General features: G+C 43.9%; 1 protein-coding gene and 1 pseudogene across 3 annotated transcripts in view; one reads left to right on the top strand and one right to left on the bottom strand.

Annotated features, from left to right (window-relative positions):
• LOC126187822 (probable cytochrome P450 301a1, mitochondrial) overlaps window positions 1-23,813 on the top strand; it is a 357,451-nt gene that overhangs the window by 53,050 nt on the left and 280,588 nt on the right. The window contains exon 1 of one of the 3 annotated variants that reach the window (XM_049929116.1): window positions 14,087-14,447. The exons of the other annotated variants lie outside the window; for them this stretch is intronic. The gene's annotated coding sequence lies outside the window, so the exon portion shown is untranslated. Of the gene's footprint in view, window positions 1-14,086; window positions 14,448-23,813 lie in introns of those variants that run through there. 3 annotated transcript variants of the gene reach the window in all.
• Window positions 8,579-8,696, bottom strand: LOC126189412 (5S ribosomal RNA; annotated as a pseudogene).

Here is a 23,813-nt window from a genome sequence, read left to right as displayed (position 1 = left end):
CTTCATCCAGGCAGATGAATCACGCTTCTTTTCACACTAGGTCAATGCTTGTGTCCGGATACACTGTCATGCTGGCGAACGGTTGTTTGAAACATGCACCGTGCCACGGACACGGGTCGGTGGGTGCAGTTTTATGCTGTGTAAAGACTTCAGAATGCAAGTTACACATGTTGTCCCACGGTAAGACCACTGTGGAAAAAAACTTCATTTATGATAATATTCAGTACAATCAACAGTCATTTTTGTATATTCACACATACTCCTTTACATTTAACCCTGACAAGAACACTTTCATCACAGTTTATTTTACTTTTATTACGAGTATATAAACTAAAAGCGGATGGAGAAAAGTGATATTACTTTCCAAAATCCTTATTGGCTACTTCTCCAACATGGTAGTTGCGATAAGACATAACATCACGTTCAGAAAAACTGTCAACACCGGAAACATTACTAAAAATCACTATGTCCCAGAACTATGGCTACTATAAATCAATGATGACAATGAGAAAAAGTATCATTAACATCCAGACGCAGGCGCGATTTCGGAGTAGTCTGGGTCGGGCTGTTGCGCAGGCAACTGCATTGAACTCCAATATGCCTCTACGGAGAAGATATCGTTGTCGTTCAAGACATACAGTGTATAAGTCAACAGGCAATACTGAGATGGCTACCTTATATGGTGATGAATAAAATACTTGTTAAAATCATAAGCAACTTACTCTATCTGGGTTTTTGGATGTAATTTGAATTTTAGTTTGGATATTAATGATACTTCTTCTCATGGTAATGGTTAGTTTACAGCAGCCATAGTTAGGGGACGTAGTGGTGCAAGTAATGTGTGTGTGTGTTTCTTTGTAAGGCAGTAATGATGACCACACCTGTAAACGAAAGAATTCGGCGGTATATGCATGTAATGGAGTTACTGTTGGAAACCTGAGTGGCGCAATTAAGACGAATCTAACGGTATCTCGCCTTCAGTATTAGATTAGACAAGAGTAATCACCGGACATGTCATCATTATATGAGATTTTCCAGCTGACGCAAAACCCTTACCTGAAACAAATAGATATAACCATTAATTGCAATATTTTGTAGTAAGGAGAAATTATTATGTACAAATTAAAAGTAAATGAAATTACAAAATTAATCATCAAAAACGGTCCGCAAAAGGTTATTTTTCTGACAAAACTTTTGACTAATATGTCATGACTGTTAGACTTTATAGCTTAAATGCAATACATGTCAATCATTTCAGAGAAAGTTAAATATACAGCATATTTCAGGGGGAATAATAAATATTTCCGCCTAACGAAAAATTTCAGAGTGCTCGAAAAGTATAGAAGGGTAATATTGCCGTTACTGAACTTCGCATAATGTGCTGAGTATAAGTAGGTGGAAAGACCCAACACTGTATGATGATTGTCGAACGATGACTCGAAATCTTGACATATATCAAATATCTAGGAGTGTGCATATGGAGCAATTTAAAGTGGAACGATGAGACGAAACCAACCGCAAATAAGTCAGGTACCAGACTGAAAACCATTGAAGGGATCATTCGAGCAATACTTGAGTGCTGGTCGCCAGTCTGAGACACTTAATAGGTAGGATCGTTAGATGAAATAGAGAAGATCCGATGGAGAGCTGCTCGTTTGGTCACAGGTTCCTTTAGCCAGTGTCGTGATTCCCAGTCAACTGCAGCGTGAAAATTGGCAAACGTTACAAGAAAGGCTTACTACGAGGTGCACTCAAGTTCTAAGGCCTCCGATTTTTTGTCTCCGGACTGGAAAGAGATAGAAACATACGCATTGTTTTAAAATGAGGCCACGTTCATTGTCAATACGTCCCAGAGATGGCAGCACCGTACGGCAGATGGAATTTTACCGCCAGCGGCGAGAATGAGAACTGTTTTAAATACTTAAAATGGCAACGTTTTCCTTACTTGAACAGCGTGCAATCATTCGTTTTCTGAATTTGCGTGGTGTGAAACTAATTGAAATTCATCGACAGTTGAAGGAGACATGTGGTGATGGAGTTATGGATGTGTCAAAAGTGCGTTCGTGGGTGCGACAGTTTAATGAAGGCAGAACATCATGTGACAACAAACCGAAACAACCTCGGGCTCGCACAAGCCAGTCTGACGACATAATCGAGAAAGTGGAGAGAATTGTTTTGGGGGATCGCCGAATGACTGTTGAACAGATCGCCTCCAGAGTTGGCATTTCTGTGGGTTCTGTGCACACAATCCTGCATGACGACCTGAAAATGCGAAAAGTGTCATCCAGGTGGGTGCCAAGAATGCTGACGGACGACCACATGGCTGCCTGTGTGGCATGTTGCCAAGCAATGTTGACGTGCAACGACAGCATGAATGGGACTTTCTTTTCGTCGGTTGTGGCAATGGATGAGACGTGGATGCCATTTTTCAATCCAGAAATAAAGCGCCAGTCAGCTCAATGGAAGCACACAGATTCACCGCTACCAAAAAAATTTCGGGTAACCGCCAGTGCTGAAAAAATGATGGTGTCCATGTTTTGGGACAGCGAGGGCGTAATCCTTACCCATTGCGTTCCAAAGGGCACTACGGTAACAGGTGCATCCTACGAAAATGTTTTGAAGAACAAATTCCTTCCTGCACTGCAACAAAAACGTCCGGGAAGGGCTGCGCGTGTGCTGTTTCACCAAGACAACGCACCCGCACATCGAGCTAACGTTACGCAACAGTTTCTTCGTGATAACAACTTTGAAGTGATTCCTCATGCTCCCTACTCACCTGACCTGGCTCCTAGTGACTTTTGGCTTTTTCCAACAATGAAAGGCACTCTCCGTGGCCGCACATTCACCAGCCGTGCTGCTATTGCCTCAGCGATTTTCCAGTGGTCAAAACAGACTCCTAAAGAAGCCTTCGCCGCTGCCATGGAATCATGGCGTCAGCGTTGTGAAAAATGTGTACGTCTGCAGGGCGATTACGTCGAGAAGTAACGCCAGTTTCATCGATTTCGGGTGAGTAGTTAATTAGAAAAAAAAATCGGAGGCCTTAGAACTTGAATGCACCTCGTACATCGTGGCGTGCTTTACTGTTAAGATACCGAGAAAGTATTTTCACAGAATAGTCAACCAATATACACACATAAAGAAAAGGTTTGCGTCACCCCCGTACGCAGAACTCCTGAAGATATACGTTGACTGTGGATTTTGTATCACAGACACAGTCCCTTTGACTGTTGAGAAATTTCACTAAACCACCTAAAGATGTAAACAACCATGCACGAGTTTTTTTGAACTTGATGTTATATCTTACTGCGCCTACCGTGCTGGAGAAGTAGCCAATAAACAATTTGGAAGACAGTAGATGTTGTGGTTTTCCTGCAGACGCAGTTCCGCTGCGATAAGGATAACATATGTACGATAGTGTGCGAATGAAATGGTACAGGAACTGATAACGTAGTTTACTCATTTCAGTATATTGTTGATGTAAAATTTGTTTTATGTCGGAAACAATCCTCTGTTAAGCCCATGTAACTTCGTATCAGGGTACGACTGAACTTATGTACCTATGAACTGTCAAAAACAACTGTTATGTAACATTTCCAGTGTTGGGACAGCTGTATGGGTATGTTCCGAAAGCCAATAAAAAAATAAAAAACTTGATACGTACCCCAAAGTTGAAGTATGCAGGAACAGGTGTGCAGAACTATAGACCTATATCTCTAACGTCGATCAGTTGTAGAATTTTGGAACACGTATTATGTTCGAGTATAATGACTTTTCTGGAGACTTGAAATCTACTCTGTAGGAATCAGCGTGGGTTCCGAAAAGGACGATCGTGTGTAACCCAGCTCGCGCTATTCGTCCACGAGACTCAGAGGGCCATACACAGGTTCACAGGTACATGCCGTGTTTCTTGACTTCCGCAAGGCGTTCGATACAGTTCCGCACAGTCGTTTCATGAACAAAGTAAGAGCATATGGACTATCAGACCAATTGTGTTATTGGATTGAAGAGTTCCTAGATAACAGAACGCAGCATGTCATTCTCAATGGAGAGAAGTCTTCCGAAGTGACAGTGATTTATTATTAACAGTAATATGCCTCTTTTTGGCTTCAATTAATAAGAATAAGGGTATTTTATTTACCAATCTTTCAGGTCGAAACCGACTGCAATATTTCGCTTCTTATTCTATTTAAGGTTGATTGATTATATTAATACTTTTTGAATGCAACCCAAATGTTATAGTTAACTACAACCCTTTATTCGGCTCATTGTAAGGCTCCTTGATTTGATTTCAGGTGTGCCGCAGGGGAGTGTCGTCGGACCGTTGCTATTCACAATATACACAAATGACCTTGTGAATAACATCGGAAGTTCACTGAGGCTTTTTGCGGATGATGCTGTAGTGTATCGAGAGGTTGTAACAATGGAAAATTGTACTGAAATGATGGAGGCTCTGCAACGAGTTGACTCATGGTGCAGGGAATGCCAATTAAATCTCAATGTAGACAAGTGTAATGTGCTGCAAATACAAAGAAAGAAAGATCCTTTATCATTTAGGTACAAAATAGCAGGTCAGCAACTGGAAGCAGTTAATTCCATAAATTATCTGGGAGTAGGCAATAGGAGTGATTTAAAATGGAATGATCATATAAAGTTGACCGTCGGTAAAGCAGATGCTAGACTGAGATTTATTGGAAGTATCCTAAGGAAATGCAATCCGAAAACAAAGGAAGTAGGTTACAGAGCACTTATTCGCCCACTGCTTGAATATTGCTCATCAGTGTGGGATCCGTACCAGATAGGGTTGATAGAAGAGATAGAGAAGATCCAACGGAGAGCAGCGCGCTTCGTTACAGGGCCATTTAGTAATCGCGAAAGCGTTACGGAGATGATAGACCTGCAGGAGAAACGCTCAGTAGCTCGGTACGGGCTTTTGTTGAAGTTTCGAGAACATACCTTCACCGAGGAGTCAAGCAGTATATTGCTCCCTCCTACGTATATCTCGCGAAGAGACCATGAGGATAAAATCAGAGAGATTAGAGCCCACACAGAGGCATATCGACAATCTTTCTTTCCACGAACAATACGAGACAGGAATAGAAGGAAGAACCGATAGAGGTACTCAAAATACCCTCCGCCACGCACCGTCAGGTGCCTTGCGGAGTATGGATGTAGATGTAGATGTAGACAGTGGGCAACACTTCTGAATTGCACACCTTTTCACCTTGCAATTCTGGCGGTATATGGACCAACTGCAATGTCGCCTCTACCTGTAGTGAAATGGTGCCAACAGTTCGACCGAGACCACTCAGACACTATAGAATGTTCGAATTTGTTGACGAAGCAGCAATCTCAACTAGGCTTGCACCGCTTCACTGCTGTCAAAATGGTTCAAATGGCTCTGAGCACTATGCGAGGTCATCAGTCGCCTAGAACTTAGAACTAATTAACCCTAACTAACCTAAGGACATGACACACATCCATGCCCGAGGTAGGATTTGAACCTGCGACCGTAGCGGTCGCTCGGCTCCAGACTGTAGCGCCTAGAACCCCACGGCCACTCCGGCCGGCCACTGCTGTCAAAGCGAAGTCCTCGAAGGTGTATCTTAAGTTTTGAAAACATATGAAAATCGGATGGGGCCAGGTCGGGACTCTACGGAGAGTGATCGATGACAGTGAAGCCAAGGCGTCAGATTGTTGCAGATATCGTGGCGCTCTCGTGAGGTCTGGCATTGTCACGTTGAAGGAGAGTCTGCTCCATGTGTGGACCAAATCTTTGAATTCGAAACTCGATTACAGCACGCTGTTTCTCACCCACTGAATCACACATCGGTGTCCACTGCGCGAAAAAAGTTACCACTTTCTCGAAACCCCGTAATTCTTTTCCACTGTCACACATAAGTTAGAAAGTACCGCAAGTGAAAGAGAAAGATAGTGAGCGGCATTTATGTGCGTGTATGATAAATCCCTTTCCGAAAATTTCCTTCCTTCATATCTCCTCTGAGTTATTACAGATACATGTCACTCATCTCATTTGTACTAAGACTGCAGTCAGACCAGTGGCGGATACAGAAGGGGCGGCACTGCCACCAGCGCCGACCGTTCCACTCAGCCCGCACGCTATTCGTTAGTTTCTTTCGTCAGTGGACTCGGCTGAATCGAGTAGTCGTACTTTTCTGATCTGACACATAAATTGAATCAGTGCTTAACTGAACGATCATTCTTTGAAGGAGAACTACTCTTTGCGATTAAAAAGAGGCTAATGGGAGAGATTCTTCAATGCAAGCAAACGAGCATAAACGCCCTTAAAGATAGTGATTCTGGTACGCAGGCGTTGTCTGTTTCTCCTAGTTCTGACTATCCTACTTTGCATACACTGGACAAAATACACTCCTGGAAATTGAAATAAGAACACCGTGAATCCATTGTCCCAGGAAGGGGAAACTTTATTGACACATTCCTGGGGTCAGATACATCACATGATCACACTGACAGAACCACAGGCACATAGACACAGGCAACAGAGCATGCACAATGTCGGCACTAGTACAGTGTATATCCACCTTTCGCGGCAATGCAGGCTGCTATTCTCCCATGGAGACGATCGTAGAGATGCTGGATGTAGTCCTGTGGAACGGCTTGCCATGCCATTTCCACCTGGCGCCTCAGTTGGACCAGCGTTCGTGCTGGACGTGCAGACCGCGTGAGACGACGCTTCATCCAGTCCCAAACATGCTCAATGGGGGACAGATCCGGAGATCTTGCTGGCCAGGGTAGTTGACTTACACCTTCTAGAGCACGTTTGGTGGCACGGGATACATGCGGACGTGCATTGTCCTGTTGGAACAGCAAGTTCCCTTGCCGGTCTAGGAATGGTAGAACGATGGGTTCGATGACGGTTTGGATGTACCGTGCACTATTCAGTGTCCCCTCGACGATCACCAGTGGTGTACGGCCAGTGTAGGAGATCGCTCCCCACACCATGATGCCGGGTGTTGGCCCTGTGTGCCTCGGTCGTATGCAGTCCTGATTGTGGCGCTCACCTGCACGGCGCCAAACACGCGTACGACCATCATTGGCACCAAGGCAGAAGCGACTCTCATCGCTGAAGACGACACGTCTCCATTCGTCCCTCCATTCACGCCTGTCGCGACACCACTGGAGGCGGGCTGCACGATGTTGGGGCGTGAGCGGAAGACGGCCTAACGGTGTGCGGGACCGTAGTCCAGCTTCATGGAGACGGTTGCGAATGGTCCTCGCCGATACCCCAGGAGCAACAGTGTCCCTAATTTGCTGGGAAGTGGCGGTGCGGTCCCCTACGGCACTGCGTAGGATCCTACGGTCTTGGCGTGCATCGGTGCGTCGCTGCGGTCCGGTCCCAGGTCGATGGGCACGTGCACTTTCCGCCGACCACTGGCGACAACATCGATGTACTGTGGAGACCTCACGCCCCACGTGTTGAGCAATTCGGCGGTACGTCCACCCGGCCTCCCGCATGCCCACTATACGCCCTCGCTCAAAGTCCGTCAACTGCACATACGGTTCACGTCCACGCTGTCGCGGCATGTTACCAGTGTTAAAGACTGCGATGGAGCTCCGTATGCCACGGCAAACTGGCTGACACTGACGGCGGCGGTGCACAAATGCTGCGCAGCTAGCGCCATTCGAAGGCCAACACCGCGGTTCCTGGTGTGTCCGCTGTGCCGTCCGTGTGATCATTGCTTGTACAGCCCTCTCGCAGTGTCCGGAGCAAGTATGGTGGGTCTGACACACCGGTGTCAATGTGTTCTTTTTTGCATTTCCAGGAGTGTATTTGCTTGTCTACCTGCATCTATTGCTACAGTAGAAAGAAGTATATCAACACTGTGGCGTACGAAGACATGGCTGAGGTCGACAATGAAGGAGGATCGACTCACAGGCTTAGCTCAGTCGAACACTCATCCTGATATTGATTGTCCTATTGACGATGTAATTAATCAATTTGTCAGGAAGAGCAGTATCACAGAATTCATCATTTAAGGAAAAGAACCACAATTCTAACTTTTTATATCGTAAGATGGCATTGTCTTATATGTGTGTATAATCGTTTAAATAAAACTTCCTTAAACTTTCCATGTGGCATCATTATTTTTTATTATAGTAAGAGTAAAGGTAGCTCAAGATATCTTTAACGCCCCCTCCTTGAGGTTCTTCTATAGCTACTGAGTCACACTCGAAGTGCCTGGTTGCTTCCAGGCCCTGAGTAGCATGCGTGAGTTCTGAATAAAAGTTCAGCAACCTGCAGTCTTCCACATGGTTGTTGTCCCCTGCGCAGAAAACATCGCATAGGTCGTGAATCTGTTATCTTGAGGCTATAATAAACTGTTAGCAAGAAACTGGTGCACTCACTCCGTCTTCAGGCCACGAGTCGCCTATCGGAACCATCCGACCGCCGTGTCATCCTCGGAAGAGGATGCGAATAGGAGAGGCGTGGGGTTAGCACACCGCTCTCCCGGTCGTTATGATGGTATTGACCGAAGCCGCTACTATTCGGTCGAGTAGCTCCTAACTGGCATCAAGAGGCTGAGTGCACCCTGAAAAATAGCAACGGCGCATGGCGGGCCGGATGGCCACCCATCCAAGTGCCGACCACGCCCGACAGCGCTTAACTTCGGTGATCTCACGGGAACCGGTGTATCCACTGCGGCAAGGCCGTTGCCCAACAAACTGGTGCGATATAAATAATAAAATTTTGACTTGATTTGTTTAAACGGGATGCCACTCGATTTTTATTGGAATAATACGAGAAACTGCACAATTACAGTCGACTTTATGAATCACAAATAATTTACATTCTTTACACTTTCACAGAGAATAAACAAAATAATGAACTGCGTGTTTCCGTAAATACTATCAAACTAGTTCTCAATTGTCAAAAACCAGAGGATGCTAATTAAGTTCTTAACCGATGCCGATTGCGGTAGACAACATGTCTATCCTCCGGGGCTGCCGATCGAGCTCTTATATTTACGAACCAGAGATTGCTAATTAAGTCTTGACTGATAGCGACCGCGGCAGACACGTCTGTCCTCCGAGACTGCCGACTGAGCTCCTACAAACCAGAGATTGCTAATTAAGTCCTAACTGATACCAACCGCGGCACACAACATCACTGTCCTCCGAGACTGCCAATCGAGCTCTGATATGACAGCCGAACGACCTCGCTCGCTATCCAAGTCAGGCGCGACCCGAAGATCTCCGAAGTGCTTCCTCTGCCTATTCGATAGCAATTGTTTGTTATTCTGTTGATAGTTGACATTTTTGAAATAACGGAATGATAGCCTGCTATTGAGATATACAGGGTGATTAAAAAAGTCAGTATAAATTTGAAAACTGAATAAATCACGGAATAATGTAGATAGAGAGGTACAAATTGACACACATGCTTGGAATGACATAGGGTTTTATTAGAACAAAAAAAAAAAATGCAACAGTTCAGAAAATGTCCGTCATCTGATCAGAACAGCAATAATTATCATAACAAAGTAAGACAAAGCAAAGATGATGTTCTTTACAGGAAATGCTCAATATGTCCACCATCATTCCTCAACAATAACTGTAGTCGAGGAATAATGTTGTGAACAGCACTGTAAAGCATGTCCGGAGTTACGGTGAGGCACTGGCGTCGGATGTTGTATTTCAGCATCCCTAGAGAAGTCGGTCGATCACGATACACTTGCGACTTCAGGTAACCCCAAAGCCAATAATTGCACGAACTGAGGTCTGGGGACCTGGGAGGCCAAGCATGACGAAAGTGGCGGCTGAGCACACGATCATCACCAAACGACACGCGCAAGAGATCTTTCACGCGTCTAGCAATATGGGGTGGAGCGCCATCCTGCATAAACATCGTACGTTCCAGCAGGTGTTTATCAACCTGGCTGGGGATGATGCGATTCTGTAACGTATCGGCGTACCTCTCACCCGTCACAGTAGCAGTTACAAAACCAGAATCACGCATTTCCTCGAAGAAAAAAGGCCCGATAACGGTAGATGTGGTAAATCCAACCCATACCGTGACTTTCTCGTCGTGCAATGGAGTTTCCACGACAGTTCTAGGATTTTCGGTAGCCCAAATTCTGCCGTTGTGGGCGTTGACAGACCCTCGGAGCGTGAAATGAGCTTCGTCGGTCCACAACACGTTATTCAACCAATCGTCATCTTCCACCATCTTTTGAAACGCCCACACCGCAAATGCCCTCCGCTTCACTAAATCTCCAGGTAACAGTTCATGATGCCGATGGATTTTCTACGGATAGCATCGGAGGGTACGCCTAAGTGCCAACGAAACATTCTCGCCACAGCTGCATTTGTCAACGGGCCTTTACCCTTTCGTATCCCCTTCCTATGGCGATAGGATCGTAACGCTGAACTAGCACATTCCTCATTCTGATGATACAGCTTCACTAAAAGCGCCTTTTCAGGTAACGTCAACATGCTGCGACTGTTGGCGCATCTGATTCTCTCTCTCATTACAGCTCCTTTTATACACGGTTGTCATGCGCAGTCACTGACGTTTTGTTGTCCAGCGCCATCTGTCGGACATTTTGTGAACTTTTTTTTGTTCTAATAAAACCCCATGTCATACCAAGCATGTGTGTCAATTTTTATCTCTCTATCTACATTATTCCGTGGTTTATCAAGTTTTCAAATTTATACCGACTCTTTGATCACCCGGTACATTTATATGAAATAGAAGCAAATTCTCTGTTTAGTTTTTCTAATATTAATAACAGAAATCTAGCCGGTTGCTTTGGCCGAGCGGTTCTAGGCACTTGAGTCCGGAACCGCGCTGCTGCTACAGTCGAAGTTTCGTATCCTGCCTCGGGCACGGATGTGTGTGATATCTTTAACTAGTTAGGTTTAAGTAGTTCTAAGTCCAGGGGACTGCCAAGGGGAAGGTTACCATGAGAAAAAGATTGAATAATCAACGAAAGGATAACGTTCTACGAGTCGGGGCGTGGAATGTCAGAAGCTTGAACGTGGTAGGGAAACTAGAAAATCTGAAAAGGAAAATGCAAAGGCTCAATCTAGATATAGTAGGGGTCAGTGAAGTGAAGTGGAAGGAAGACAAGGATTTCTGGTCAGATGAGTATCGGGTAATATCAACAGCAGCATAAAATGGTATAACAGGTGTAGGATTCGTTATGAATAGGAAGGTAGGGCAAAGGGTGTGTTACTGTGAACAGTCCAGTGACCGGGTTGTTCTAATCAGAATCGACAGCAGACCAACACCGACAACGATAGTTCAGGTATACATGCCGACGTCGCAAGCTGAATATGAACAGATAGAGAAAGTGTATGAGGATATTGAAAGGGTAATGCAGTATGTAAAGCGGGACGAAAATCTAATAGTCATGTGCGACTGGAATGCAGTTGTAGGGGAAGGAGTAGAAGAAAAGGTTACAGGAGAATATGGGCTTGGGACAAGGAATGAAAGAGGAGAAAGACTAATTAAGTTCTGTAACAAGTTTCAGCTAGTAATAGCGAATACCCTGTTCAAGAATCACAAGAGGAGGAGGTATACTTGGAAAAGGCCGGGAGATACGGGAAGATTTCAATTAGATTACATCATGGTCAGACAGAGATTCCGAAATCAGATACTGGATTGTAAGGCGTACCCAGGAGCAGATATAGACTCAGATCACGATATAGTAGTGATGAAGAGTAGGCTGAAGTTCAAGACATTAGTCAGGAAGAATCAATACGCAAAGAAGTGGGATACGGAAGTACTAAGGAATGACGAGATACGTTTGAAGTTCTTCGTGGCGGGCCGCATCAAACCAGTCAGTAGACTGATGATAAAAAAAAAGTCGCTTCAGGCAAATGCCGGGATGGTTTCTTTGAAAGGGCATGTCCAACTTCCTTCCCCCCTTCCCGAACCTCCCCTAACCAGATGGAACCGATGACCTCGCTGTTTGCCCCCCCTGCCCCCCAAAAAAATCATCCAACCAACCATCTACGTCAATGAACGGTTCCTAATAAAAAGGATGCTACATTGTTTTTATTAAAAAAGTTTCCGCAGGACTTTAAGTGACTACACGAGATCGCACACACGTGAGATCGCACATAAAGGTTTTCTGGGGCCTGATGATGCTTTCAATTATGATGGTCAATATGAAATATGCACTTGCATTTAGTATATGTTGTCTGCCAGAATATTAGCCGAAAACTGCCTGTGTGTGCTGCCCGAAACTTCGTTTTAAACTGCCTTGTGGAGCTGCTTCCGAGTTTTGCACCTGCCTGCACAGGGCGCGTTCCTAGTTGGCGGGTTTAGTCGGCCAGTGATTGACAACGATATATAAAACCGTAATTAAAAGGTGAGCTTGATTTCAAAATTTCTCCAATCATGGCAAGGAATTGTGGATAATGTCGTGAATCTATTTGGAAACATACATAAACAGTTAATATTAATAACCAAAATTACGCGTTTGCCGCCAAGCCTCGCAGTGACAATCACCGCATTTTGTTTATGCTCCAGTACGATAAGATTCTAATTCGCACCTCGGTTCTCACGCTTCATGACCATCTGTCGTTCTTGATCTATTCTCGTTTAGATTTTCGTTGTGTTTGCTGTGGTTTCTTTTTTTTGTTTGTATCATTCCTTGTCCCACAGCAAGCCATCCAGTGTTGTGGATGCTTTATACAAATTCAATGCATTTACTGGCCATCATTATTCAGTAGCTTTCCCACTGTCCCTTTTCTTTAAATTAAACTGACAATTAGGCAATGAAACATTACCAAATGAAGAACTCCTCACGGTCTCGGGACAGCAGATTAACAGATGAGTACTAGTACCTGCCTGAGAGGTTTCATGCATGTCATTCATCAACTATAGACCAGTCGCCACAGTGTAGACAGGCTTTGCTCAGTAATGAATTGCATGTATTGTGCCTTATCTAAATGCAGTGACAGTACATTTGCGGAGAACCAGTTACCTAATTTTCATGAAAATATTATTTACATTTTCAGGTGTTAAAGTTGTATTAATTAATAAACTCACGCCAATAAACATTTTATTAATAATCACGATTATGGTATAAGCTGCGCGACTCCAAGGTAAGAAATGTCGCTGTCGTCTTTCTGGAATCCGGAACTGCTGCCGAAGCTGACAGAAATAACCGTTTATTCGATTTGTTCCTCCAGCAATCCATCACGGGTCCTGTTTCTTCGACTGCCTTTTCGGTATGGCTCACAACTCGAGACTAGTTTTCTGAGATAACGTTTGTAACAGGTTCTTCGTCATCATTTCTACAATACTGAACATTTTTCTTGAAACAAAATTTTTCATCTGGATCCACGTGAGTTCAAACGGATTTAACTCAGCGCGATACGGATGGAGAAAACTTGATTACACTATGTCCTTTTTTGCTACATGGTAGCGTGTTTTTTTGTGCAGGTTTATAAGTTCCATTACGCCCGCCTCATTCGTACCAGGTTCAATTAATTTTCTCCGCTGGAATGTTCCTCTGTACCCAGAGAAAAATATCTGCTTTCTTCCACAGTATCGTCGGAACTTTGGCTAGCACAATGGTCTCCAAGCATTTTAGCCTAAGGGACATACTGGGTCTTCCACTAAGGCCCAAGGGCCAAGACCTAGCTCAGTGTGTCTAAGTTTTCATGAGGCCTGATATCCTAGTACTGTTCGGAACTCCTCGGAACAAGTCAGAATATTTCGTGACCCTTACCACTGCTGCCATTCTTAAAGAGCTGACACTGCGTAGCACCTTAGTAGTCATTACGTAGTGAACTGCTTATTGCCTGACCTTGAACTGCGGCCTTAATTTCATTTCATATGCAGTGCTACAAATAAATACCACTAGTGAAGGTCGTAATGTGCTTTCACGAAAACTTGTTACTTCTGTGCGTCACTAACATCACAGCAAGTGACCAAGACGTAGCACGAGCTGCATATGGTATCAGTACAGCGAGATGTCTTCCCACCACAACATTCCCCGCCATAGGGCGGCAATAGCGATAACCCTTTCGTTCCCAGCGGTCATCGCTGGCATGGTCAAGAAAGGATGGACAGTCTACTGTGCGTCATACTAACATACCGTAGTGTTGAATTACGCGCAAATTTTCGTTTCAGGACTGGACGGTGATAGAGATATCTGTAGCACAGGGAGCGGGGATGGACTTCACTCCGCAATTTCTGTTAGCAATTACGGGCAAGTGGCCATGTCATTTCATTACTACGGTGATAAACGATGCGCGTGTTTCATTTTACGTACTGTTGCGACTACTTCCGACAATGCTAAATATGTAGTAGCGAGGTCTTCCGGAGAGCAGAGAAGTTAAATGCTGTAGTACAGCACTATCTTGGTGGTAGCGGCAACTTGTGCAACATGAGAAGCAAATTATAGTGGGACTAGTGTGTTTTGTTTCTACAGTTCCTTAGTGAAGAAACAGTGAGTATTTAATTTAATTAAAATTGGCTTAAAGACGAATCAAATGCAGTTCTTTATTCAGAACCCTTGCTCATAACACAATTAATTGGCATCATTTTGACTTGCAGTTACATCCCTTTTGTGTGGTTTTTTAATTATGAAAAAGAAACGGATAGTGAGTGCCTACATTTTAAAGAGTGATGGACACATCAGTATTTCGTGTTTGAGTCAAGTAATAAGGCCAACGTGTATAATCTGCAAAGAAACTATACCTATTTTCAGAGAATACAATATAAAACGAACTGTTAGAAATATGTGTGTCTCAGTAAATATTGTTTAAGACAGTAAATGTAAAACAAGAAGCAGCAACTCTTGCTAATTTCCACACGGCTCACTCAATAGCAAAACATGAAAAATCATTTACAGACTCCAAATTAATACAGGCAAGATTGTATCGGTTGAAGCAGTGTCCAAAAAAGGCTAATTTATTTAAAAACATCAGTTTGTCAGCAAACACTGTGGCTTGAAGAGTAAATGTTATTCCTGAGAACGTATTAACTCAATTTTCTGAGAAAACTCAACACTTAAAAAGTAGTTCTCTTTAGCTCTTTATGAGTCAACAGATGTTACATCCAGTGCACAGGCGTTAATTTTTACCCGAGGGATAAACAAAAATAATGAAGTGTATGAAGAGCTTCTTGACGTTCGTAGCTTTCACAAGAAAGAAATTTTTAAAGGAGTGTAAAATGATGTCCAGAAAAACAAATTTCTATGGGGAAACTTAAGGTGTATCACAATTGATTGTGGTAAAAATAAGTGTGGAAAAAATAAAGATGATGTAGCTCTCGTTCAAAGGCGAAAGAAAATGACGGTGGATCAAAACCATTAATATTGTACATTGCATCATTCATCAATAGTTTTTGTGCTTAAAATGCTTGGATATGTTAGAAATTCTAAAGCTTTCATGTCAGCTGTTAATTATATAAGATCACATGCTTTCAACCATCGTCAGTCCCGCGAATTTATTGAAGAAATTGTAGAAATTGATCTACGATAATGTACAGCTCTAGCTGGCATAGCTGTGGAAAAATTACGATATGATATTTTGAGCTTCGAACAGCAATCGAAATTTTCTTGTTTGAAAGGAATCGTCCTCTGGCGGAGATTCTAAATAAAGAGTGCTTATGGAGACCACCATTTTATACAGATGAAACTAAACATGTCAACGACTTTAATTTAAAATTGCAAGGAAAAAAACCAGGAACTGCATGATTGGTACACTCACATTAAATCCTCACATAAAATATCGTTTTGTTTCAGTTGAGACAGAAACAAAAATGTTTCAATACACGCCAGACGTTCAGTCAGCAGCCAGAGACTTCATTTCCTCTAGTTTTCGGAACTGAAAGTTTGAGTACTTTAAAAATAAATTTTGAGTCTCGTTTTACAGATTTTGGTGCAATTGCAAACGATATAAACATTTTTCAAAATCTTTTTAACGCCGATATAGAAACTCTTACTCCAGAACTTCAATTGGTAATAGCTGATTTGCAATGTAGCGAATATTGTGATAAATATCTTCATTCATTGTGATAAATATTTTCATTCATCATTGCTGGAATTTTGCAAGAGTCTTCCACTGACACTGTCTGACCAGTTGCATAATTTTGCTCGTGACTTTATTTCCGCTTTCGGCACTTTTACTCTCTGCGAAAAAAAAGAAAAAAACATTCTTCACAATAAAATTCACGAAAGTATTAACAGATCAAGTAGGTAAAAAGACCAGGGCTAGTAGACATCCTTGGGTAACAGAAGAAATATTGAATTTAATTGATGAAAGGAGAAAATATAAAAAATGCAGTAAATGAAACAGGTAAAAAGGAATACAAACGTCTCAAAAATGAGATCGACAGGAAGTGCAAAATGGCTAAGCAGGGATGGCTAGAGGACAAATGTAAGGATGTAGAGGCCCATCTCAGTAGGGGTAAGATAGGTACTGCCTACAGGAAAATTAAAGAGACCTTTGGAGAAAAGAGAACCACTTGTATGAATATCAAGAGTTCACACGGAAACCCAGTTCTAAGCAAAGAAGGGAAAGCAGAAAGGTGGAAGGAGTATACAGAGGGTCTATACAAGGGCGATGTACTTGAGGACAGTATTATGGAAATGGAAGAAGATGAAGATGAAGATGAAATGGGAGATATGATACTGCATGAAGAGTCTGACAGAGCACTGAAAGTCCTGGGTCGAAACAAGGTCCCGGGAGTAGACAACATTCCATTAGAACTACTGACGGCCTCAGGAGAGCCAGTCCTGACAAAACTACCATTTGGTGAGCAAGATGTATGAGACAGGCGAAATACCCTCAGACTTCAAGAAGAATATAATAATTCCAATCCCAAAGAAAGCAGGTGTTGACATAATGTTAAAATTACCGAACTGTCAGATTAATAAGTCACGGCTGCAAAATACTAACGCGAATTGTTTACAGACGAATGGAAAAACTGGTAGAAGCCGACCTTGGGGAAGATCAGTTTGGATTCCGTAGAAATGTTGGAACACGTGAGGCAATACTGACCCTACGACTTATCTTAGAAGAAAGATTCAGGAAAGGCAAACCTACGTTTCTAGCATATCAGAAAGCGGTTCTTGAAATGTTTGTAAAAGACTGAAAAAAATAACACTCAACGATCTTTATGGGAAGCATTGTTCATTAAGAGAGTAAGTTCCTTACAGTTTCTTCTACTCGTTGAGCGAATCACTCGTTAGTATCGGAGGTGCTCGATTAGCAAGGTTCGACTGTAATAAAAATAAAATAAAAAATACGGCGGACCGGATAGCATGCGTGACTCAGTCAGTAACGCGGGCCGGATTGATGGTGTTCATGGGCCGGTGTTGGCCCGCTGGCCACAGTTTGGAGACCACTGGTCTAGAACAAGGGAGTGCGCCATAATTGCCACTGAATTCGGGGGAATATTTTGTAGTAGCAATGGGTAAACTGTTTTGTGAAAATGGTAGCGATCATTTCCTCGTGATAGTCATCTTGCCTTCCGGAAGAGCAGTAAGCAGGTTGGGATGAATCCACGAAACGAGCCACCGTGACGGACGATCATCCTGCCTCCCACCCCGTTTTCCTTCCCTGCCGGTGGCTTGGTTGTTCCTCCTGTTGCGTTGCCCGTCAAGTCTTACGAGCCCCTCCGCTGGTTTTATTGGCCGCAATTGGCGTGGGCGATGCACGGCCTAATTCGTTGGCCTGACTCGTAGTCATCAAATAGGACGGTAGTGCAACGTCACTTCAAAGCCGCCAAATTTAATACAAAATTGATCCGTAAAGATTACACGTAAACAGGGAAGTCAGTGGATAATACAGGGTGTACATAAAGTCCGGGAAAACTTTCATTTATTTATTGCACAAGAACTAAACATTGTATAGATGTCATACATATTGCATTTTGAAGAGAAACTCTGAAAGTTCTTTTCACAAACATTCTATATACGAACCGTGAGTGACCTGGCAGACGTCAATAAGGTAATCTAATTCTTGTCATACCCCTACCAGCATGGCATCGTCGACTGCGGCAGTCGCTTCCCGTATTCTCTCCCGGAGCTCTGCCACAACACGTGGTAGAGGTGGTACATACATCAGATCTTTACTGTGTCTCCAGAGAAAAAAGCCACACGGAGTGTGATCTGGCGATGGGGGACGCCATTTCATGAAACAGCTGTCCCCCTCTGTAGCACGGCCGATCCATCGATGCGGCAGCTCCGTGTTCAGGTACCCACGAACTTCACGATGAAAATGGGGTGGAGCCCCATCCTGTTGAAATATGAACAGAGAGTCCGACTGAATTTGAGGCATCAGCCATTGTTGCAGCATGTCCAAGTAGGAATATCTAGTGATAGTGCTCTCGGCGAAGAAGAATGGCCCGTACACTTTTCGACGTGACAAGGCACAAAAAACATTTACCTTTGGGGCGTCACGTGGCAGTGGTAAATGGCCTTCCTTGTTGGCGGCTTCTTGCTGTACTTGGTTCTAAACATAAGTTGAACAGCTTTAGCACACTTGTTTCTGTCGAACTCCAACACACAGAAAGCTCGCTCCGCACCTGAACTCGCCATGTTTGCGACTAGCGTTGACGATCGGCAAATTACCGAACGAAGCTGTGGCGGTATACATGAAAAAAAACTTTCAGGGTTTCTCTTCAAAATAACATATGTATGATATGTCTACTGTGCAATAAATAATTGAAAGTGTTCTCAGATTTTATGTACACACTGTATATACATGATGCCCCGAAAAAACACCAACAAACTTTAGGGGAAGATTCCTTACACCAAAACAAGAAAAAATATCTAGTAAACAAGGTTCAAAAATGGTTCAAATGGCTCTGAGCACTATAGGACTTAACATCTATGGTCATCAGTCCCCTAGAATTTAGAACTACTTAAACCTAACTAACCTAAGGACAACATCCAGTCATCACGAGGCAGAGAAAACACCTAACCCCGCCGGGAATCGAACCCGGGTACCCGGGCGCGGGAAGCGAAAACGCTACCGCACGACCACGACCTGCGGACTAGTGAACAAGCGCTCTAAAGCACGTGCCTTAAGAGGTATGAACACGTGCTCATCTTCGACACTGTGAAACACACCTCTTCTACTGCAGGCTCTTTGCTTTTCACATTTTGGGAGGAGGTAGTACGGACCAAAACATGAAAACATTGACTAGTAAATATGGGCTCTAAAGTGCATGCCTTAAGTGCTATGAGCGCTTATTCAGTACAAGAGATGCCGGCCGCGGTGGTCTAGCGGTTCTAGGCGCTCAGTCCGGAACCGCGCGACTGCTACTGTCGCAGGTTCGAATCCTGCCTCGGGCATGGATGTGTGTGATGTCCTTAGGTTAGTTAGGTTTAAGTCGTTCTAAGTTCTAGGGGACTGATGACCACAGATATTAAGTCCCATAGTGCTCAGAGCCATTTGAACCATTTGAATCAGTACAAGAGATGTGTTTCACTCTAGCGAAGATGAACAAGTGCTCATAGCTCTTAAAGCATGCATTTTAGACTACAAGTTTACTGGACATTTTTTTCTTGTTTTGTTCAGTTCTTCTTCCGCCCAAAATATGGAAATCAAGGACCTTGCAGCAAAAGAGATCTGTTTCACAGTATCGAAGGTAAACAAGTGCTCATACCTCGTAAGGTATGCCTTTTAGAGCCCATGTTTACTAAGACATTTCTTATTTATTTCTGTATAAGGAACCTGTCCCTAAAGTTTGTCGTTTTTTTTCGGGATACAATGTATAAGTAGGTAAAAATTACTGGATAAATCCCATAGGATTAATTATGTCGATGAAACTACAGGATCATGTTTAAAACCAAATAAATGTTTACTGAATGATGTTCACTCATGTGTGAATTGTGGCCTCACATAAATTGTTGAACCCGAAGAAAAAACGATTAAATAATTATTAATGTTGATTATTACTCCATTTTTTGGCATTCCACAGTGCGAGCAAGCAGTGAATAAAGGAGCACACGTGAGCAAAATTCATGTAACTGCCCAATAATTCACGAAGATCAATAGCAAACATTCAAAGACTGAAAGCGCTGTTTCCCACTATCCCCAATGATGTAAAATTAAAGTCTGTTATCTTGAATACGTGCAAATCAACTGCAGCAATAATTACAGTTCACAGCTATCTTAAATCCCTCAAACAGGGTTAAAGTTCGTACAGTCGCCCAAAATGAATCACTGATAACGCAGTCTACTGGCAGTTAAAATGTTTAACTTGTGCTCTCAAAAATTATTCACGGTCCAGCAAAAAGTGACATAAATACGTAGGCTTCTTCGGCCGGTGTCATGATGTATAAAATTCTTCTGGTTGTTGGCTCTAGAATATAATCGGATAGACGGAAGGGGGAGGGTAGGAAAGAAGCTGCTGGTCGTCTAGCCTGCTTGTCAGTGATTGGCGATAGTCTCCAAATCAGCGGTTGGCTTTTGGTTGGCACGAGCCGGTTTCGATTCTCGGTACTGATTGTGATTTTTCCTTGGTTAGAGGTCAAGAACGGGATGCACTCAGCCTCGTAATGCCAACTGATTACCAAGGATAACGGCCGAGAGAGTGGTATGAGACCATGCGTCTCTCCTTACCGCATCCCGATTACGCCATTGACTAAGCATGACACAGAGAGTTCAGAATGGTTCAAATGGCTCTGAGCACTATGGGACTTAACTGCTGAGGTCATCCGTCTCCTAGAACTTAGAACTACTTAAACCTAATTAACCTAAGGACATTACACACACCCATGCCCGAGGCAGGATTCGAACCTGCGACCATAGCAGACTGTAGCGCCTAGAACCGCTCGGCCACTCCGGCCGGTCACAGAGAGTGCTATGCTGACCATATGTCTCTCCGTACCGCATCTCGATTACGCCATTGGCTAAGCATAACTCTTGCAGACTCTGCAAGAGAGGCGCTCTGCATCGCGGTATAGCTTGCTCGTCAGGTTTCGAGAGGGTGCGTTTCTGGATGAGGTATCGAATATATTGCTTCCCCCTACTTATACCTCCCGGGGAGATCACGAATGTGAAATTAGAGAGATCAGAGCGCGCACGGAGGCTTTCAGACAGTCGTTCTTCCCGCGAACCATACGCGACTGGAACAGGAAAGGGAGGTAATGACAGTGGCACGTAAAGTGCCCTCCGCCACACACCGTTGGGTGGCTTGCGGAGTATAAATGTAGATGTAGATGTAGAACAGATGTCGGTTAAGCCCGATTGGCCCATTAGAGTAGACTACGTGGGACACTCGACAGACCCACCGACAACGACCGACCAGCGCACAAAGATCGTCTGCCTTTTTTTTTGCTTATCTTTTGTTTTCAGATTTATAAGTAGACCTGACTTTTGAAATAAGTAAGCGGTAGCTTGCTATTTAGAGATACCTATTCCACAATATTAATGCACAGTTACTAAAATATTAATGACAGAAAATTAGCATTTTGGTGCGCCGCCTATCATATTGATAGACTACAATTCTGGCGGTCTTCCCCGCGAAGTGGTACCATCTGCTACTGGTACCTCACACCACTGATTACGTCATATCCATATGGTGGAGAAAAATCGCAACACCAGGCAAGAGTCGTGTGACGTAAAAGCAAATTGGTAGGCATTTACATCTGAAAGATGATGTCTATTCAAATCTCGCGCCAGTCGTATAAGAGTGGCACTAGTAATGCCACAATGAGAATGCATATATCAGGTTTGTTTTAAAGACGGCCGTGAGCGTTAGTTACCTTTGAGACTGGACGTTTCTTCTGCGATATTGCAGAAGGACTTGGCAGGAATGTAACCCCTGTACATGGTTGTTGGCAGCCGTGGTCGCGAGAATCTACTGTCGCAAGAAGACCGGGCTCCCGAAGGCCACGTGGCACCACTGAGAGGGAAGACCATCGTGTTCGGCGTGTGGCTCTGGCGCATCGTACTGTATCTCCAGCAGCAATTTGAGCGGCACTTGGCACTACAGTGAAAAAGCGAACTGTTATAAATTGGCTGCTTCATGGACAGCTCCGAGCCAGACGCCCTGTAGTGTGCACTTCACTGACTCCACACCACCGCCGTTTCCGACTAAAGTGCGTCAAGCGAAAGCTGGTTGGAGGGCAGAGTGGAGGTTTGTTGTGTTTTATGATGAAATCTGGTTCTGTCTCGGTGCCAGTGATGGCCGTGTGTTGATTAGGAGGCCAGATGAGGGCCTGCAACCATTCTATCTGCGGGCTTGACACCCTGGACCTAAACCTGTAGTTATGTTCTGGGGTGCGATTTCGTATGACAGCAGGAGCACTCTCGTGGTTGTCCAACGCAGTTTAACTGCAAAACGTGTGTCAGTCTGGTAATGGAAACGAGCGTTTGGCGGCCGTCGGCACACGGACCGTGCATCCGAACGTTGAGCCTTGAGCGTGCCGAGTTTCTGACGTCATAGCGTGGAATAGCACGTTCGGGCGTCTTTCCGAACGTACAGAACAATATCTGGCATGTCAGATATTCTGAGCGTGCGTCTGAGCGTTGACCAATGAGATGGCACCGCGCCACCTACGTCACACGCGCTGCGTCTTCCTTCAGTATAGAGTTGTGAGGCGCCATATTGGCACTCATTTCAAGCCTATTCGTATATATGCCTTTTCTGAACACCAGCAAATTGAGAATCACTGGAAAACCAGTTGTTAGTTGTGTGATTCGTTCCAATAAAATAATGAGAAACATCGTATTCGTGACAAAAGAATTATTGTAACTTGCGTATTATGACAGTAGGCTATTTGAAGGCAGCGACACACTGAAGATACACCCAAAACGCGTAGTTCTTGGTAGAATTTGTTATAGTTAAATTTCAATTAGTAACAATTATCTACGGTTAACGTTTTTAGCACGAGTGTCTCTGTCCAGTCATGAGTTCTTGTTGGGGCGGTGGTTCGCGTCTTAATACTTTCAAATTTTTTTCCCTAACATTCGCGTTTTTATTACGTTCTGATACTTTATTATTAGTTTGATATAAGTATATGCTATAACATTTGATGTTATGTAAATATAAGTTCACCTTTTTCTGAGGGGTGACTTCATTCGATTGGCTTAATCTACGGGTCAGCTTGTGCTACTTGTATAAAGATATTTTGCTCCTTTTTCTTCTACGCTTCGTAATTCACATGTTGCAGAGATTTTGATACTGGGTAGGAACAGTGATCAAGTAAGACTGACCTTGGGGTTTTACTAAAATGTGGGAATGATGAAATAATGTTTATCTTATGCGGAGAAGTATTCCAGATTTTTGCCGCACTGTTTGTAATGGAATAATGGAATAAGCCTGTGTTCTTACTGATTGGACATGGTACTTTCCTTTTCGCCGACGATGTAGGAAATGTGCCTTTTAATAGAGCTAACGTGGGAATTTTACGCGCGCCCGTTGAGTAAACAGTGTCATTTACGAACTAGAAACATTCCTCAACTGCCGCTGGAGTGCGTTGCGATCGCGTATACCACGTTGTGGCCCACGTACCGTATGCACAAGTCGCATCGTTCCTGAGCGTTCAGCAGCACGTTGAGCCTGGCACGCTCAACGTTAACGTTCGACAGCACGGCCCGTGTGCCGACGGCTTTACGGGGTAGGTCCGGCCGCCTCGGTGCGGGTCTTATTACATTAGACGCCACATTGGCCGACCTGCGAGCCGGATGAAGATGAAATGATGATGAAGGCAACACAACAACCAGTCCCTGAGCGGAGATACTCTCCCACCCAGCCGGGAATAGAACCCGGGCAATCCGTCACGCTGACCACTCAGCTATCTGGACGGACACTCTCAGTCTGGTGATTCGAACTGTTGCGCTGCCATTCATAA

This window comes from Schistocerca cancellata, chromosome 5 (assembly GCF_023864275.1).
Source record: "Schistocerca cancellata isolate TAMUIC-IGC-003103 chromosome 5, iqSchCanc2.1, whole genome shotgun sequence".
Lineage (NCBI taxonomy): Eukaryota > Metazoa > Arthropoda > Insecta > Orthoptera > Acrididae > Schistocerca > Schistocerca cancellata.
Note: the sequence above shows the minus strand (reverse complement) of the source record. Positions and strands in the feature narration are given on the sequence as shown.